At 45.2% G+C, this 20,728-nt stretch overlaps 1 protein-coding gene across 4 annotated transcripts in view; it reads right to left on the reverse strand.

The window, feature by feature from the left end:
- The window catches only part of Calx (sodium/calcium exchanger 3), a 322,106-nt gene that overhangs the window by 184,477 nt on the left and 116,901 nt on the right, over nt 1–20,728 (reverse strand). For all 4 annotated transcript variants that reach the window (XM_075699210.1, XM_075699207.1, XM_075699211.1 and 1 more), the window contains exon 2: nt 12,505–12,556. The gene's annotated coding sequence lies outside the window, so the exon portion shown is untranslated. The remainder of the gene's footprint in view (nt 1–12,504; nt 12,557–20,728) is intronic.

Raw genomic sequence — 20,728 nt, forward strand, 5'->3', positions numbered from 1 at the left:
CTACAGGCTGAACCCAATCATCCAGTAGATAACGCTAGACGGCAGGCTGCGAAATTTCAAGCAAAGTTGCCTGCCCGAAACACCGGAGCAAAGGGAGGCCAGATTAGCACGTTATCGAGAAGCTTACCAAGCGCGGAAGCGTGCCAAGATCGGAGCTACTACAACCGCCACCGTCGTTAAGGAACGCGAACAGCAAGGAGAAGGAGACGAAGCCGTGGGTACAAGCAACGCTACCCACAACGAACGTTTTACGAACCCCATCCTTCGGCTGGCGGCAAGCTCTACTGCGATGGCTAGGTTTCACGGCGATTTCACGGACAAGCCGTTGGGGCAGCATGTGTAAGATGTGTGAAAAACTGTGGCTCTAACTTTACTGAAACACTGCGCATAGTCTTGGCAAAACCAAGTCAAGCAGACCTTTCGCTCGTGATAACTAGGTTTACAAGGGTTAAACCTCAGTCAATTTTTTTTCCTAGGGTGTAGAGGGATTTGACCTTCGTGAAAAGCAAGAAAGAAAGTATGACAAGTTTAAAATTTCATGCAGCCATTTCTTCAAAACGAAAGTTAGCACAAACGCTTCCTATAGTTATGAAAGGGTGAGTGTTTCGCTCGCTTGTGTAAGAACTCTGCCTGATGAATTTGACGTTCCCGGTACTGCTTTACCACTTGCGACGACGCGCACGTCACTAGCCATCTGCTTGCACAGAGCGTAGGCTGAAGTTCCCACTAAGCCTGCTGTCACCCGAACACTTACGGGTTTGTTATATAGAGGTTATATACAGCTGAAACTTCGTGCAGACAAAGACCTGCTGCGACGACGTCTATTGTCCTGGGCAGGTTTGGCAATGGCCTCCAGATCACGTTTTTCCTCGCGTTCACTTTCCCGTACATTTAATTTAAGGGCTTCAACTAACGCGCACTGAAACGTTGCGCAAAGTGGTTGCGTGGAGATCGTGCGTAATACTTCGCACACTCTACTAAAGCTGCCTCGAGTCTCCCTCTTCGTCACGCGGTGTGGCTCCCTTTTCGTGCCACTTCGACACCTAAGCGAAAACTAACTTTGGCCTTCGGTCTCACGTAACCTCGTTTTCCTATTAACCCTAGAAAGGAGGCTTGAATCAGGGTGCACGTGGATCAACATTACTGCACCGGTTAAGAAAAAAAACAGCTCACCATTCCAAACACACGCGAACGTGTTAGGGTATACCCGCCCGTGATATGCCAGACATGCCACAGGCCACGACAAGCTCGTTTCACCTTCGGAAACCTTCTCCGTTGCATTAGGAACGGGTTCGTTTCAGCACTCTGCCTTTCGCGTTTCTCTCAAGCCGTCAACATCAGCCACAGTTGCGAAATCAGCGCTGCAGAGCCGGAGATGAAGAGGAAAGGGAAGACGGGGTGGGGATGAAAAGCTCGTGAAATATCGTAGCTGGCCGCATTCGCCCTGCAGGACTACACGCTAAACTCAGTTAACGAGGCCGGCGTGTCGGCACTTGCGGCATCGACGTCGTTAGCACCTATTCAGGAACGCTCTCCCGCCGACATACATACGGCTTACGTAAGCCGCGACAACGACGTCCTCTTCATCTAGAGTTCGCCGTGGCCGTTTCGAGCGCAGTCCGCTTTGTTTGCGCAGCGGAAAACGCCGGCAAGAAGGCCTTCGCAATAAGGTTGTCGCTAATTACCTTCTCATTTTTTTTAAAATTTTTTGTAGTGCCGCACCGAGTGCAGGTGCGCATTCAGAAGTTCGCGCGCGTTCGGGCAAAAAGATCATGTGCCTCGGTCGGCAAGCCCCGCCCCCCCCCCTCCCTCTCCTTCCTTACGTATGTATTTACACAGCGGGATTTAATTAAGGTGGCGAACGCGTTTTGTAACAGCGAGTGTTTACACAGTGACCGAGCGGGCCCGCGCAATCACATCAGCTCGATGAATGCTAGGTGGAGATTAAAGGCGTCCAGAACGCGGGAGACGAGGGCCTGTCGTCAGCAGTGGTTGATCACGGCCGCTTTGCGAATGTAACGCTGGAAACGTTTGAGGAACTCGGAGCCCGATAATGCTTTACGCAGCGCAGGTGTCGAGTTAAAATATGTGGTGAACTAGTCATTTGAAATTTTGCATTTTCTATAAAGCGAACCTTCCATTGGATGTTCCGTGCACATTCCCTGGGCAGATTTCTGGCAGAGTGAAGTGGGGCCGTAACTATGGAGACAGCGTAATCATAACGGGTAGATCCCGGACAGGTTGCAATCAATGCTGCTTTGATCTCGCAGACATTGTAACCTAAGTTCGTCCAATCGCTGTTGTAGTGTAAACAGATTTGGGTGAGCGCCGGAGACATGGCAATCAAAGCTCGTTTGATTCCGGAAGACACTGTGATCAGAACTTGGCCGATCCCAGAGAGATTGTAATCAAAGCTCCTTTGATCTCGCAGGCAGTATAATCAAGGTTGAACCAATCACTGAGATACCTTAAACAGAGCTTGCCCGATTCCGGAGACAACGCAATCAAAGCTGCTGTGATCTCGCAGACAGTATAGTAAAGGTTGGACCAATCATTGAGATAGTGTAAACAAAGCTAGCACAATGCCGGAGTCATTGTAATCAAAGTTGGTTTGGTCCCAGAGAAATGATTTGAGATCATAACTTCGTTGATAAAAGAGACATTGTCATCAATGCTGCTTTGATCTGGCATACAGTGTAATCGGAGTTGCACGAATAACTGAGACAGTGTTTATAAATAGAGTTGCGACAATGCCAGAGGCATTGTAACCAAAGCTGGTTTGATCCCACAGACACTGTGATCAGAACTTGGTCAATCTAAGGAACATTGTAATCAAAGCTGCCTTGATCTGGCATGCAGTATAATCAAAGCTGGACAAATCACTGGGATAGTTTAAACAGACCTGGTACAATGCCAGGGGCATTGTAACCAAAGCTCGTTTGATACTACAGACATGGTGATCAAAATTTGGCCGCCGATACCAAAGACATTGTAATCAAAGCTGGACTGATCCTGAAGTCAGTTTAATCAAACTGGAGCCGATCCCGAAGACAGTGTAATCAATGCTGAGTCAGACAATGAAACAGTGTAAGCAAAACTGGTAACTTGATGGGCCCATTTGTATGTATAGGTGCCGTCACAAGGGTTTTGAAGGGATTTTCAACGTGGGCCAAACCCTGGGGCAGTGCAAAAAGTAGAACGCCTCGTAGCATTTAACCAATACAAAGGTAACCGATAAGTGTCCAAAGGAGAATATCTCAGCAAGTCTATCGCGAAACTATTGCTCAGATTTGACATCGCCCTTTCGATTGTTTGCGCCCTATTTGTTTCTTGCTTACTGTGGTATTTCCGCGTTCCCGAGTTCATAAATGTAAGCTTGTGCTGTCGAAACACCGTTCGATCCCCATTCTACACTTACGTATTTCAAGAGAAAGAAAAGTGCGCACTTCACAGCTTTCCGTTCGTGTTCAAATGATGCCGTGTAGTGATTACGGATAACATCTTATTTGCTTTTGATGTCCTTTAGTTTGAAAATGTGATGTCGACACTCCCTGTGGAAGGTACCGCTGTTCCGAATTGTCAGGCTGTTTTTCGAAAGAAACGGGAAGTTTCCTGCACGATAAATTGCAATGTCCACGCAGGTAATTAATGATTAATTGTTTAACTTTCCAGCTATATACTCAGGGGAATGCGTTAAATGTTGACAACGCTTAATTAACGCAGATAATTACTGTTTGTTTAACAGAAATTCCCAGTTTGGCCCCACTTCCAAAATATCCGTTCGCAAAAGTCCACCTAAAACGTATTGGCGTAGCAATTAATCGATCCTGAAATGCTAGAGGGCGTCCTTTGAGAAACTGTTAAGATAATGCTAATGTATTTTTAGCACTTTTTAAGGACCAGCATTCCAAAAGAGGTGCAGTTTCTGCTATATAGTAAAACTTAACTAGTAATTAATTCGCCTAAATTTTGCAAATTCATTGCGCATACGAAAGCTCACTAATAAAAGAATAAAACAGCGAATTTTCTTGAACTAGCTACTTGAACATTGCAATTTCTCGTACAAGTGATGTTGGCCTCTCTATAAAATCCATGTAATCAGGCCAAATAGCGCTTTAGGTTTCCCGTAATGTTAAACAAAAACGATCGAATTAAAGAAAAAATAACATCACCTACGTAATAGATAAACAGCTGTCCTTCGCTCCAAGAAAAGAACACGTTAGGTAATATTGTTGACAGATCTATGGCTTGACAGAACATCGTACAAGGAATTACATCAATTCGGTCATTAAACTTTTCGGGTTACTCAGACATCACAAGCAGGGACAGAGAAAGAGAGATGCTTACTTTAATGCGTAGCTGGAGACGGATAGCGAATAAACTTAGTGCATCTTGCGCAGGACTTACAGTTAGTCTACCAATATATTTCTGTCAATCAAGCAACCAATCAGTCACTCTTCATTTTCCAGAGCAAAGTGCATAAATTTTGTGGCGCTAGTACAAAGGTCGCGAAAAACAGCCGCTTGATTAGTGATTGATTCTATGTGCAGTGTATGTGTGTGATGGCATTCGGCATTGCAACTGCGGCATCTACATAATGCATAGCACAAAAACGGGCACAGAGCAATGAGGATAAGGAAGCAGGATAGCGCTGTTCTTGTACTTTTTTTTTTCCTAAGTAGCGTTTTATTTCTATAGGCTATAAGCTTTCGAACGCGTACGCGAGGTTTTCCTACGGTGGGTCGCATTAACGAGCAATGTATCCCATATCTACCGGCAATAGGCATTCATTTTACGCCGTACAGTCCGTGACGTAATCCCACGATAGATTAGATTCACAGGCGTCGGAGTGGATTATTAGGGCTATCTGCTCGTTCACAAGCCCGCCAGTCTGCCTGTTAGTCACGCGGTGTCAATGAGTGCCAGGCCCGTGGAGAACGTATCTAACAGATTTCTGTAGCTGGTAATACTGCGATAAGAGATGTTGCTGAGTCAGAGTTGAGCATAATTAACTAGCGGAAGCAAATGCGAATTGATCCCACAATAAGAATGCTAGCGCAAGAAATGATGAACTAAAATTTCACTGCTCGCGCGAGCGTTATTATTGGGCACGTTGAACCCTGAGGTCTTCGAGCGGAGCGAAAGCAATAGGCATCCTTCTCAGGAGTCATCAAGGGTCAATTGATACAACATTTTGAACCGTGTTAAGAGCGTAGCTTCAGATAGGACAGCTTAAAGTAACCTTTCTTTTTTCTTCTTTTTTTACCTTTTACGCCTGGAATAAGAAAGCATGCACCACGAAAGGCTAACAAAAAAGACAAGTTTCTGATAGTTGAAACTGCAAAGCAAATGCTTCAGAGATGTACGCTAACTTGGCAACTAATACATCAAACACAACGAAGCCTTGCAAATTGCGTTATCGTCCCTGTGGTGATTCATCACTGACAGCCCGCGCGTATAAGGTTCGGTTAGGGACTCTCACGCATTTGGCTTCGCTGGACTGCACACTCAGGCTTTCGCTGCCGCAGCCGTACGAAACTCGGTCGAACAATAAAACATGATGCGAGAAAGAAAAAAAAATATCACGCGTTACTAGCTAGGAAGAACACTCCGCAGGGAAGTAGTTGCTGAAGTAGCTGTCTGAGTGAGATTAGTGCAAGGTAATTTTTCTTTTTTTATTTTACAGTCATTGATGGTTACGTTTCGAGGCAAGAATTTTAGACTACGGGCCACGCTGCTTTGCTGGCGCGATTCCTTAATAAGACACCGCTCACGCCGTGTGCACGCCGGCTTACACCGGCGCAAGACGACGGCTGGGAAAGCTCGGTTTTAAGTATGCACGCTGTCACTGCTGTCCGCGCTGATGACATCATGACAGAGCTTCGCTCTAAAGGTCGCTGCCGATTAGCGCTCGCTGTTCTAACGGAATCAGTTTACGTTACCGCGATATCTATTTGTTTGATGCATATAGATACGGATTAGTAAACTTCGTGCTTCAATTTCTTTGTTCTACTTACCCATTCTCGGCAATACGTGTGAAGAAAGGTATCAAGATCTAAATGAACTGTCGGCTTCCTAGAGTTGTTAGAATATGACTGTTCATTCAATGCGACAAAATGAAAATTTATGTCGGTCCAGCGGTTGGCTCATGATAGAAGAAAACAGGTTTATTAAGTAAGTAAGTTTATTTCGACCATCACGTCATACATGATGATGCAGGGGGACCGAAGTAAAAGCTGTCTTTCAACAGCTTGACAGAGTAACGGCCGCCCTTATTTCGCAGTAGCATACAAACTCTCATAAAAAGAAGATACACAAAAAGAAACACTGCTCACGGCGTTCACATTACACTACAGAACGATATACAAACATATTACATAAAGGCTGCCATCTGGTACATAACTTTAAAAAAAAAGTGAATTGAGCCATACACACATGGCAAAAAAATAAAAAAATGAAGGCTTTTAATGGTTTACACAACGCGATGACATGGCAAAGGCACTTTAACACAAAAAGCAGGAATAACATCGAGTAAAACCACAATTCTGTAAAGCGATTCGGCTTTAGTTCCATAAAGAAATAACAAGTTTAGGAAAGAAAGTAAGCCAAGAGTGTCCGAAATGTGACATATTGAGGTGTTATATCGGGTCTGAATAGGTCATTAAGAAGTTGTGGAAGCCGGTGTACTAACGTTTGTAGCCCATATGTTGTTCGAAATGTTTTAATTTCCCACATATCCTTATTTCTTGTGTTGTAGTTTTGTTCGCGCCTTCTCAGGCCTGAAAGTGTTTGAATAAAATATGTTTTATTTAAATTTTTATTTTATTAACCGGAATACACACAGTATGTATGTATGTATGTATGTATGTATGTATGTATGTATGTATGTATGTATGTATGTATGTATATATATATATATATATATATATATATATATATATATATATATAATGCAACCCCTGTGGTGCTTCGGGCGAGATGCCTATATTAGTTTGTGTCGCTCCTTAGTAGGCAGCGCAGCAAGCTATTGTATATCGCTCTACGGTGGGCAGGGGTCCCTCTTGGAAAGATCCGGTCGTTTAGCGTAATAACCGAGCTCTGTATCCCAGAAAGTTAGATACTTCGCTGTGATAATAGGCCAGTTCATGCCCATGACAGATGATGTGCTTTAGTTGCAGCTCACTAGTGTCGCAAGTTCCAAAGCTGGGATCCAGCGACTACGATTTCCCTCAATTTGAATACGTGTAAAACGCGGAAATGATATCACGAGAAAAGGTTTATAGCCCAATAACTTGTTTCATGAAAGCGGTTCCGCGTTTTACGCGTATCCAAATTGAGGGTAATCGGTGTTGAGTCCGAGCTGAAGCTTTCTCTTTGAGGAAGCTTTAGCTCGGGCCAAGTTTGATGCACGCCCCCCCCACCCCCCTTTTCAAACTCGTGCTCGCGATTCGAACAGAAGTTCGTGAGACCTACTGCAATGTCTCGCGCGATAGCTTTGATGCCCAGAGTTGCCGAGTAAAAAACCGCCTATTTCACGCCACTTTGTATGTCCCGCAGATCTGAGAATATGAGAATAAAGAGGCATGGATGTGTCATTTCGAACTCTATTAGGCTCTCTCTTTCTCTCTCTCTCTCTCTCTGCTGCGAATAAAAAATAGCAGCACGCAAGTGTTACAACAATCTTCTTTTCTTTTTTTGCACTTGTCCCGAAAGCTATGCCGTTTCTGTAATTACCTGTCCTCGTACTCTACAGTGAAGTTTATTCAATGCCACAAAAATTGACCGGCATGTCGGTGTCATGTCACCGTCGTATTGGCGTCATATAGGGGTACTACCCGTAATTCTTGCTGAAAAAAAATTTAAAAAGTGAGTTTCACGTGCCAAATCCACGCTCTGAATATGAGGCACGCCGTAGTGGGGACCTCCGGAAATTAGCGCCACCTAGGGCTCCTTACCGTGCACCTATAATCATGAACGTGAACTGTCGTCGTACCGAAAGTCAGTCAAGGCTTTGTTGATCTTTTTACGTTACAGTGGCCTATTAGAAAGACTATAATGATCCCATTCCGTTTCATTTCTCTTTTCACGCTTTTGTTTTCGTCACCGGTCTTCTTTCAGTCTTTAGTTCCCCTTTCCCTTCCCCTATAGTGTAGGGTAGCAAACCGGAGGTTTTAACTCTGGTTAACTTCCCTGCCTTCCTCTCATTTGCATCTCTCTCTCTCTCTCTCTCTCTCTCTCTCTCTCTCTCTCTCTCTCTCTCTCTCTCTCTCTCTCTCTCTCTCTCTCTCTCTCTCTCTCACCTAAAATCTAAGTACAGGGGTGCTTTCGACCCCACCTAAATGCGGCCGCCGCGGCCAGGATTCGATCCCGCAACCTCATGCTTAGCATCTCAACACCATAGCCACTAAGCAACTAAGGCGGGTGTATTTGCTGCTGATTTCGCCTAGCTGACGATCGTGAGCCAACGGGCCTCGCGATCGGGTCTTACACCGCCTGCGCAAGTTATCGACCACACAGTTGAGAGATGTAAACGTCAAGCAAAGCGATAAGCACTCTAGTGACACGCTACGGGCCAGCGTAAGTCGTTAGTCATCATTACTCAACCATTTAAACGACCAGAGGACGGCCACGTTGCGGCTGGCGCCATACGTGCTTGCATTTTTATCCGGGCTCATCGTCGGCGCCAGGCGACTGCAGTGCGGCGACGTCCTAATTACCTGTGGCGGCGGTCTCAATTAGAGCACTCCGGACAGCTCAGAGTTCATTAGCGGTCGCCCGACGCCGCCGCTCTGCGAACAGAGAATGTCGGTGGCGACTACGGCGCCGCTTCCTAGAGGGAAAGTAATTTAAAACATTTTTTTTTTCGTTCACACGGTAGCGTACACGATGAACACTTACTTATTCGTGCCGACTCGTTGTGCATTCTGGGTCTGGTCAAATTGTACTGCGGTGCATTTCTATCGGGAATGAAGTTAAAAGTTCCCGTAGAAACCATCAATAATGATCTGAGACAGCTAGCATTAGCTCCTTTGAAATCTGTTGGAACTCCGTTGTGTCGCAGAGTCGGCGCCCAATTTTCCTTTCCTTTCGTAAAGTCATTATGCGCTTGAATAACGTATACAGTGCGTCCCAATTATCGCGCACCAAGACTTTTAAAAATACGCAAATGCCGCGTAACCGGACAGGACCAAGGTAATGTTGTTTGCCGTCGCTTGGAGATGGTCAATGTATTTGTGTTTTTTTGCATTCCGCCTAAGTACATAATTAGTCGTAATTAAGTATTCAGCTTCTCAAATATTCTTAATTAGATTAAAAGTGTCAGTGAGAAAATTGTAGGGAAACATGAAAAACTCTCGATAACAGCTTTCTGTCCCTCAATGCGGGCTACATAAAAGTGTTTTTCCGAGCGTGAGAGAAGCTCGCGAATGCACGCAAAATTGCCACGTCATTGGCCGCTAGAGACTCATTGGCGCAAGTACATTTTGCGTAGCAAACATCGCATTCTTTTTTATTGAAATCACGGTTAATTTTGCCTTGACGACCCTGTAAATGTGCTTGCGATTCCTTCTTTCATTCCTTTGGGAACCGCTCGCAAAGTCCCCTTGAATCATTCAGCACATTTATGCTCACATAACTTGGTATCAATGTGTCCTTTATTTAGGATTCGGGGAATAGTCGCTGAGAAGCTAGCGTTTGAAAGAAAATAAAATCACTGCGCCTGAGCGACTGCAATGCAGTAGCATCATCAGAATCACGCCACCCTTCTCTTTGATTGCACTGCCTCTGGTATTTGCCATCTTTAAGAAAGCCGTAGTTAAAAGCCAATGCGAGGAACGCATGTGGTGTACTGCTGTCAAAACAGGCACACCTTGGCCTTTGCCTTTGGTTACAATGGCTCCTGGATCAGGTCAGCTTAAACTGAGTCGGCAGCAACAACGCAGTGCGGTGGATAGAGGTTTCTAAAGGAAAATTATATATATATATATATATATATATATATATATATATATATATATATATATATATTATTAAGAAATACTGGCGCAGCGGTCACTCAGATGCCGTCACATTCATTATTTGTACGTGCATTTGTCTGATTTATTTTTTTTTTTCTTCTTCTTCTTTCTTTTTATTAGCGGTGTTCGAGGAGATGCTGGTACCTGTTATACGGCGTCGGCTGCTCCACCTAAGTAATATGTTTTCTCGAAAGAGAAAATAAGTTTCAGACGCAGAACACGGAAAAGACTGTAAAGACAACAGCCGTAAAGTTCGCACGTATACTCAAAAGAAACGAACGTTTCCGAGCGTTTCGCAAAATTTGAATGTTCACGTTGAAAGTACGAACGACGTCCACGTTGCCGGAAAAGGGCACAAACTAAAAGGCACACGAGTGCCGTGGAAATGCGCTAGCGGAAACACTAAGCTACGAAAACGTCGTGAAAACAAAATCGTTTACTTCCGCAAATAGCAATGTCGTTCAAAGTTACAACAGTTTAGATTTAGAAACCTTCTAGATATTCCCGATTCTTCGTGAAACTATACTACGGCACAAGAGAAGCGGCGGAAGCATTCCGCATAAGGAGAGAAGGTAGAGGCTGTGTTAGACAGGTTTCCGTAGCCTTATCTTCGAAGGAAATGGGCTTGTCGAACAGGGATGAACAGCGGCGTTAATCTCACACGAGACCGTGAGACAATGTTTTGGGACTGACAAGAGCTTTTATCGACATTCAGCAACTGCGCATGCTCGGTTAAGGCTTTAAAAAACAAAGCAATCGCTTTTTTCCGATAAACGCAGTTGTATGTCAGCGCCGTATGTGTCCCATTCTCAATTTCTGCGTCCTGTGTCGGTTGTCCTTAAACATTATACAATAACGCCTCGCGCCTGTGTCTTCAAACCGTCCTATGACGTCGTTTATTACGCCTTCTCTTGCAAATTTCTTACAACAGGCACTTTTCTAAAGGAAGAAAGATAGTTTGTCTTTTTGTACGTAGACAATGATTGCGACTTTCGGCAAGAAACAAGAAATATTGTGATTTTTAAAAAATCAGCAATTTTAAAAGTCACAAACCCGCCAAAAGCCATAAAGACGAAGTTCAGGCTGATGTACTCAACGCCCATTATTCCCAAGATACTTAAACCGCCATACTTCTACTATACACACTACGTATATACTGATATACGCTAGTGTACACACGTACATACTAGTGCCAAAGTTCCTTCTAGTAATTTTTTGTAGGATTGAGCTCTATAGTTCGGCGATTGTGCTGCATAATTATATCGCTTTGAAATGCTTAATGCCTGCAGGAAGGCCTTAGGTGAGCACAACTTTAAAAAGTTACTTACAACTTAGCAGATATACTAAAAAAAGATCTGCAGGCCCAACATAATGCTGAAGTTTGTGTGAAGCGAAGCTTCCGCGAAGCGGCTACATAAATTATATAAACCAAGTGCAATGCGCTCAATTGTCCTTATTGTCTTCTATGCGACGCGTAATTGTCACGACATGTTTATGTTTAAGCGCTACGCTATTGAAAATGCAAGCCGAAGTGCAAACACCAGTTCGTGTGAATGCGCACATTTAGACGCCGACGCATTGAGGTCACGAGCAAGGAGTTGATGTTTGTCGAGGAAAGAACAAGGTGAAGACTGCTAAATGTACGCAGAGAGTAGTACTGCGCGAAACATGGCGGTGATGCTGGCTTTTTTTTCACGCCGATTCATTACTCGCATGTGCACACTCTCTCTGCGAGGCACTGGCATTTTCTGCAACACAGCCAGCAACTGTCAGGAAAAAAAATTTGCAAGGTCCGTTAAGAGAGGAACCCTTTATAAATGACGTCTTGTCCAAGCTCTACGCCATCGAGCGCTTCGGTGGCTTTTTTTTTTTTTTTTCGGAAATACCGTACGTTCTTGCGTAACACGTACATTTCATTGTTTTCGAATGGAATTCGTCAGAGTGCGGTAATAACTCTCGAGCGCCCACTCTTCTTTTTAAGTCCTCCGCCCCCTTTAGGGTGCCACTCTGCGAGACAGCAATAATCGTCCTCTTGTGTGGGTTTCCTTTCTGTAAAACGCCCCCTCCCCCCTACTTTTTGGTCAGGAACGATGTGGGTCACTGAGATGCACATTCCGGTCGTCACAATCGTTTTGTTTATTTATTTATTTTTTTCCATTCTGCACTCGCCAAGATACTTCGGGTCACGTAAAGCACACATAATAGTCCACGCCGCAATTCTTCTTTTCTCTTTTCCTTTCGTTTCTCCCGTTAGGATTGCGAGGATTATTGCGTGAACTGAGAATGCTTGAACGTTGTAGCATAAGCGAGCACAGATAAATTGCCTCTCGCAACGTGATGCTAAGCTAGTCTAATGACGCGAAACGCGTGAATCGTCTCCCGTAAGTCGTAAATGTCCCTATAAGCTTACGTAGCAGAGAACCATTCTTTCTAACGACTAGCCTGCATTGGTGCCCGCTTCTATACGTAAGAACGTTCAGATACATACCTCCAGTAGCACGTTCTGAATACTGTCCGCACTCCTGATGATTTCTGTTCCCCTGGAAAGAAGCAAGAGAACAATATTTGTAATACTGACCCCAGCCAATTTCACTCGTATCAGAGTGACCGCTACTAGGTTGGTGCTAACGTCCGCCGCCATCAGTAATCCCTACGCGACCATGCAAATGCATATTGGCGTGCTTGTATCCCAGGATCAAATAACTCATTAATTAAAATAGTAAATATATATCTAATTCAATTTTTATTCACTACATTCAAGGATATGTGGGTTTCTGTTATACGGTACTGGCTACTCATCTTCGCTTAACCCACATATACATGCTAGAAAAAAGTTTCAGATAAAGAATGCACAAGAAAAAAAACGACAGTAACTGCAGTTGTGATGGCAATTAATGTTTTTCAGCAGTTCACAAGCATTGGAGTGTCCGTGTGATTGTCCACAAGCATTGTCCAGATGTCCACAAGCATTGGGCTGTTCACGGACACCTTCGTTGGTGGAAAACACAACGCATGCAAGCACACACGGAAGAGCTACAGGAATGTGTTAACAAGAGTGAATACAAAAGTTCACGCAGGAACTCCTCTAGAGTTGTCTAAGTATGCGTAAACACTATGCCACTTGCACATCTCCTCGCAGTCCGGTGTCATTATCAATGTTAAGAAGCTTTATTCGACAAGCGTAAATCGTTATCAATCCTCATGGGTCGTTGCCAACCTTATGGAACGTGATCCTCCCCTTATCAACACTTATCGGTCTGTCTCAACCGTCATGTCCAGCGAAGCTGTTGCAAAAGCACACCTACAACTGCTGAGTGGGGTATGCAACGCTTTATTTATGGTTGGGATCCTTGTTTTGAGCTTGTTCTTCATTGAAAAGTGTGCACTTCTGTGTGTTGTATTGGCCGATTTCAATGAATGTATGCACAATTCGCTTCCCTTTGCTGGATGATAGTAGCCTCTGCCTTAAGTGCGTATGAGCCATTGTGTTCGTCCTAAGTGACGTACGGACAAATTTCTCGTTGGGTAGGCATTGCAATGCTTAGTATTTAAAATGCGTATATGCAGGAGTGTTCAAGAAACCAATCTCCTCGACAAGTGCAACATCACAGTTAGGGTTAGAACACAGTTACAGAAGAAAGTTGCAATATCGTATTACTTCAATCAATTGATTTTTATTGATCGATTGATTCATTGATTCATTCATTTTACTATAGGTAACTTATTAGTCGCAGAGCCTTTCATTCGTAAGTGATCTTTGCAATTTAATCGACCACCTTTGCTAATAACACGTGTGACGTCACGCAGCAGGACTGGAAGGAACGTATTCTCAGAAACATGTGCTATCGCTACAACTTTTGGTACAATTGTTGCGAATTAACAATTGTTGGGAAGTAAGGCAGGCAGTACATATCGTGGAATGCCGGCCATGAGAATCGCAAGCCATGCACAGTGAGAATTGTTCGCGTGCTTTCCAAGCCATTCCCGCAATTATAGAAAGAATCCCGAACGCATCCAGCTTTTTTACGAAAGAAACAACAAGGAGTCAAGAACCGCCACATGTTTAAACATGCCTGGATTGATGATTAAACCACGGTTGCTAAAGGAGCCAAACACGATCCACGATCGGTTTATGTAAGCAATGTACCCACATACAAATTCGTAGATCTTTGTTTAAGGTCGGACAGGACGGCTAGAAGAAAGGAAGCTCTGTTTTAGTGAAGTATATTGCTGCGCGGCAACCAGATATGTTACTTGGAGCGGCGCGGCTTCGTGGGCTTCAAGTGAGGAAGTTCTGTGCCACGAAGCAGCAGTGCTGCACCACCACAATCAGGTGCGCAAAGCCGCACTGTTCGCATCTTAAAAAGCACCGTAAAATGCGCGACGCCGTTCTTTTTTTTTTCTTTTTTTGAATGAGAAGACGGGTACAGATTTGAGGTTAGGATGAACGAATGTACCTCTCTCCACTTGAACTTTTCCGCACCAAGCCCACTAATTTCGTCCAAGATGAGCGGGTAAAAATCCATGAGCGGACTCATATGGTACACTTGTTGGTGGCTCACTGCCCCTGTTTAAGTCACTATCATTAAAAGGTGACTCTCTCTCTTTCTCTCTCTCCTAATCAACGCAAATGCTTGTCGTGTGAACAAAAAGTCATGTGTATTCTATACCCGAAACCACACGCAAGAAAAGCAAATATATATATATATATATATATATATATATATATATATATATATATATATATATATATAACGAAAGAAGTCGGAAAGAGGCTGCTATGGTTGGCAAACGAGCCTGCAACCTCGAAATCACACAGGAAATGACGTGGCCTGTAAGCATCAGCGGTGGGCTATTGGTGAAACCCTATTTATTGCATCCTGAATTGGTAGGTACCCCAAAAAGGCGCAATTTACTTTTTGACCGTAATCGTTGCTGAAGTGTAGAACACTTATTTGAAAACGATTTTGTTAAATCTCCTTTCTTTTTCTACAGAAATAATTTACGAACTGTGGGCTTTCCTAACACCTCAGAAAAAATCGGAAATAAGAAATTGTCCTGCTAATAGAGAAGGCACAAAATAGTATTCCCCGCTAAGCATGACATTCCGTCGGTATAAAGCTGTGAAAAAAAGAAAATAAAAGCTCTTGAAGTAACACAAACATATGGACGCCACAGATTCAAATTCCTTGTTTGAAGGTTATCCCGCTGAATGAGGCAAAAGATGTAATCGGACGTGCCCATCTTGACCCTAATATAGCCCGAAAGAAAAAAAAAAGAATTATTACTTTGACGCACGCCTCTCGTTATATGCAAAACGCTCGAAATAGAGAATTCTCACTACTTACAGAAGAAATGTGTCCAACGTCTCGAATACATCGCTTCCACACACATAGTGCATTGTTCTTTGTTTCGTGTTTGTTTTTGGTGAGGCGAAGCAACAACCGTAATCAGGGCAAAAGTCTCCGGCATGCCTCATTCACCGCTCTAATCCAAAAATGACAAAGCAAACATCTTATCTGCTCTGCTTCCGATAGGGAACAAAGCTCTGTTTACCCGGAAGTTGGTGCACGACATCTGTATGTTTCTTTTACTTATCTGTGCTTGCAATCAATCCCGCCTCGCCCCCCCCCCCTATTATGGTTGTATTCCCATTGCTCCCTAGCATCCCCACAACAAACAGCCAGCCGGCACAGAGACAACAAAAACATTGCAAACATCAACACAGTTGGTCGTAGCAACTTGCAGTGGTGGGCCTCCCTTTTGTCGAATCGTCGCGGTCATTATTTCACCGGACCAGCGATTGTTGCCAAATCTGGGACAGCAACGGTTTATTATTTCACTCCGGAACTCTTTCAAAGAGCTACCAACACACGCTGCAGTGACCGTGTGCGGCCTATGGAAGTTTATTTTACTTATTTCGTACACATACGTATTTCTAATTCTTCCTGTCCCATTTCTTTTCTTCTTTCTTTTTCTCAGCCCAGAGATAACTCGACAGGCACACAACTGGGTCGGAAGAATGCAGGCCACCCATTCGCTTAATCTGTCGTTTTCCCTGTTTCGTGAGCTTTTTAGGGATCTTCGGCTATGTCTAATATTTTGTTTCATTACGTATCACGTTTTCGTCGCTCTTCCTCTTTCAATTATTTCTTTCCTTTTCCTTCTTCACCGCGGAGCCCCATTGCTCCGCTGCTTTTCATTTTTCGCATTTCCTTACATAGGCTCCTGATTTTCCAGTTTTTTATTCTGACCTTATCTTTGCCTGCGCCTCCTCTCTTCGCTGCTGCCCCTACTATTTCGTGGAGTCTCCTGCCAACAACTGGTTTCTGTTTTGTTATTCTCACTGTTTCTCCCTTTCTTCACTTTTGTGCTAATTAACTTTGTCCCTGTTCTAGTTGTTATTTTTTTGTCCGCGTCTGCATACGGTGTTTTGATAGCTACTATAGACGCGCAATTCCATGTCGCCTAAATCAACTTAATAATTTTAATACGTTGACATTCGCAGGTTACTTCACGCACTTTATGAAGACTATGCATGCATGCATGCATGCATGCATGCATGCATGTATGTATGTATGTATGTATGTATGTATGTATGTATGTATGTATGTATGTATGTATGTATGTATGTATGTATGTATGTATGTATGTATGTATGTATGTATGTATGTATGTATGTATGTATGTATGTATGTATGTATGTGTGTGTATGTATGTATGTATGTGTGCGTGTGTGTGTATGCGTGTGTGTGTGTATGCGTGTATGTGTATGTGCGCCTGTTTGTGCGTATGTGTGCGTGCGCGTGTGTGTGTATGTGTGTGTAACAGTTTTCCCGCCCAACAGGGTCACATAGGTAATCCATGGTCGAATGGTAGCACATCGGGCTGCTGTGCTGAGGGAACAGGGTTCGAAACCAGCAGTCGGACCAACTTGGGTCACTTAGTATGTGGAATATGTGCCGCTCTTCGACGGACCTCTTTTATGCCGACGTGAGTCACTCTAGGTGCGGGACTTGGAGGGTACCGTTGTGCAACTAAAACCTTCAATGCCAATTTGGATCAAAGGATATGTGCCAGTAGGTGCGTGCTGCTCTTCAATGAACGTCTTTGACGCCAACTTAATTAACTAGGTATGTGCCAATGGGAATGTATCGCTCTACAATGAAAAGAAAAATATATCCTTTCAATTTCTCGCATGCTAGGCGGAATACAACCCACGCCACAAGGGTCACCTAAAGACAAGAACCCGACGCTTTAGCTGGCTGGGCTGCAAATGCACTGGGTGTGTGATACTTCCTCAATGAACGTCTTTCGTGCCAACGCTTTCGCGAGTGGCGCCGTGAATGCACTGGGCACGTGCAGCTCTTTAATGAACAGCTCGCCAAGTTGGTTCACCGAGCATGCGCCACTGGTTTTTGCAGCAAGCCAGGGAACAATTCTTAGCTTTTGCAGGCACCGGCGCGCCACGCTTCTATTGTCGGAGGCCACGCGCGGACTTTTCCACAACACCACTCGATGGCGCAGCGTATCCAGAAAAGAAGCGCGAGAGAGGAGCACGGTTTCCGCATGACGCGTTTCTCAGCGCTCGTGCTCACCGGCGCGTCATGCATCTCGGAGGCCGCGCACAGGATTCGCGGCGGCGGCGCTAGATGGCGCCGAATGTTCTCAGGGAAGTGCGACAGAAGAGTCCCACTGCCGCACACGGCTCATAGGTAAGCCCTTTCGACTGTGGCAATACGTTATGTCGTTATATTGATTCAATGGAAGAAGCATTACCATCGACAGTCATCGTGAGATGGGTCCTCCTGAATTTCTTTCTACTTTACGGTCCCTCTCTTAACTTTAGTTCTCGTGGACTACCTTCGTTCTTCTTGTTCGGCCGTCTTCTTATAGTCTTCGTACGTGCTTTTTTTCTCCCCATTTTCAGCCCCCAGTGCCGACTCCAACTCCCCGTTTTACTTCCTCGAGGCCCCTTTCTTTTGTCTGGCCTACTTCCTTTCCTTTTAGGGAGGGCGGGAGGTTTCGCTTACGCGGCTTGACTGTTTCTTCATGTTTCGAAACGAAACATTAATTCGCCCTTTTCTTCCTTTCATTTTTTTTCTCTCTTTCTTGATTTGTTCTGTCGGTGCGTCAGTTGCACTACCACTTTTTTGTTTCGTTCTTCTTACTCCCCATTTGCCGACTTCTGGCTCCTTGTTCCCTGGTTCCGTCCCTTGGTACTATTTCCTTCCCTTACTACCCTTTTTACTCTTTTTTCCTGATTTCTGACTCATTTTCCCATTGCCTCCTGTTCGGTCTTTCGCGCCTGATTTCTCCATTCTCTGTAGTTTCTTCCCTTCGTCCCCCCTTCTTTTTTTTTACCCTCTCTTTACTGTTTTTTTGGGTTCATGTTTTCTTCTCTTCTCATTGCCCGCAGTTCCTTCACTTCTCCGCCATTTGTCTCTCGCTATCCTCGCCCCACACAAGTTCCCACTACCGCCCCTCCTCCTTTTTTCCCCACGCACGAGTTCCTCACACCTTCCCGCGGCGTCCGATTTCGTCTCTCCTCAGTCCCTTCCTCCCTAATTCGCTGCACGTGCCAAGCAAGACCCGACACGACGGTCGCCGTCATTGCGGATGTCATCAGCATCGGGGCTCGCCCCTCCCGGTACGGTGCAAACGCGTACTTCCTCCCCGCCCCCCCCCCCCATCCCCGCTTTCTCTTTCGCGTCGCCATCTCCAGCATACTTCCTCCCGCCCCCTCTCCCCCCCCCCACTTTCTTTTTCGCGTCGCCATCTCCAGGCGCATCGATCGCCCGTCGGTTCGCCGGGCTTGCTGACCGTGCGTGCTGACCGGAAGGCCGGGCTTGGCCCTTCGAAGAAGACGCCACGCCGTGCGCGCGCGCTAACCCGAGTGTACGACCGACGACTGCGCCCGCATGAATGGCCCGGGCTCTGCATAGCTCGCCCGCCCTCTCCACTTTCTTCGCCCCTGTGCCTCTCGCTCTCTCTCGCTTTCCGTTTCCCTTGCCACCGCCGCTTGGATCTCGTGCGCCCTGCGGTCTTCCTGCATGGCGCCGCTGATCACTACTGTATACGCGTTGGGGTTTTTCGTTTTCTTTTTGTCCTTTTCGCTGGCGCTAGCAAGTTGATTCTATTAGACGCCCTTCTCCTCGTGGAGGCCGTCCGCAGCGAGAAAAAAGAAAAAATGCCGCACTGGCTTTCAGTACAGGGCCAGTGCACTGGCTGCGGGAGCGGCTTATAGAGCTGTGCTATAGCGTGGTTCCAGTAAGCGCTAGGAAATTGCAGGCTCGTTACTTGCGCTTAAGAAATACGAGTATACTTGCGTTAAGCTTGTAGAACTGCGCAGTCGCTGAATGTTTCGCACGCGACCCGCGTGCAGAAAGTACGAAAAGTGTCCTTCAAAAAAAAAATAGGGATTCTACCAAGAGATAATCGGGAACAATGCAATGAGTCACTCCAGTACAAGACCTGTGACAGAGGAATGTGCCTTATTCAAAATATTTGCGCAGTCTCTGACAAGAAAAACACATTGATTTCGAAGGGAATTGGGGTCGATCTGGCGCAATTTATAGCCTTGTTCTCCCGCATTTCTTATACACAGCGGGCAATGAGTGGTTTAATATTCGCCAAGAAAACAGCGGCACCAACACCACGCCCAGTAGCCACGGTAAGCAAAGTCTGGTATGGATGGCAAATAAAGCTTAGCTTTTCATACACGATTACTCGCCGCGCCGGCGTATCCGCAGCGGAGAGCAGTGACGTATGCTCTAACAGGTCGTAAGGGCGACCGCCGAAGAAGCCGACATTCCCGCGACATGTCAAACGTTGCCGCAACGTTACCCAAATTCTCGCAGATCTTGGCTAACACCAGCCAAGATCTACGCATGCCGAGGGTACCAAGCAACATTACTAGATTACTAATGCTGATTGCCAGGAGCCGCGAAATATATTTGGTTTATCAGTTTTCATTTTACGACTTGTCTTGCGAACTTTGTTTTTTGTTGTTGTTGTAATTGAGCTTCATGCGACGGTCTATGTGTCTCTGTCAATATGGGCCGAAGGCTGAAAGAACGACGAGGACGAACATGATGAAGAAAAGTAAGGGCACAAAAGCCGTAATTTCTGCTTGAAAACGCCACTGTTTGTATTCTCTACCTCACACACACACAACACACACGCACGTTCTCTCTCTGTAACTGTTCGTAAGATCCGACGTCAGTAAATCGTATTGTCGTTGGTATTATTCGCTAACGTAGCCGGTCAGCGGCATTTACGCATGAAAAGCAACGCCACTTCGGTGGCCGTTTATTCAACCTTGATTTCTAGCTCGTATTCGCAACTCGCGCGCTAACTCCTCTAGCCCCTTAACGGGCAGCATAAAGCAGACCTTGTGCTAGAGTAGCCTTGAAAGCACCGGAAAATAATCCTCTTCGAAAACAGAACGCAAACGAATTTTCATTAACCCATTTACACACAGTGCATTACCACAGCTTGCATACTTGCAATTTACACCCTTTGCAGAACTGAACCTAGAGCGCCAGCAGAGCAAATTGCAGAGCAGAGCCGCACATTGGGAGTGCTATCACTGTACGTGCAAGCATCTCCACAATCGTGCTTTCAATTTATCGAGGGATGATGCGCTCGAAGGTGCATGTTGGTGGTCGCGCGAGAGTATTTAGGTGCAGAATGGAGTCGTCAGCCGCCCC

Source organism: Dermacentor variabilis, chromosome 7 (assembly GCF_050947875.1).
Source record: "Dermacentor variabilis isolate Ectoservices chromosome 7, ASM5094787v1, whole genome shotgun sequence".
NCBI lineage: Eukaryota > Metazoa > Arthropoda > Arachnida > Ixodida > Ixodidae > Dermacentor > Dermacentor variabilis.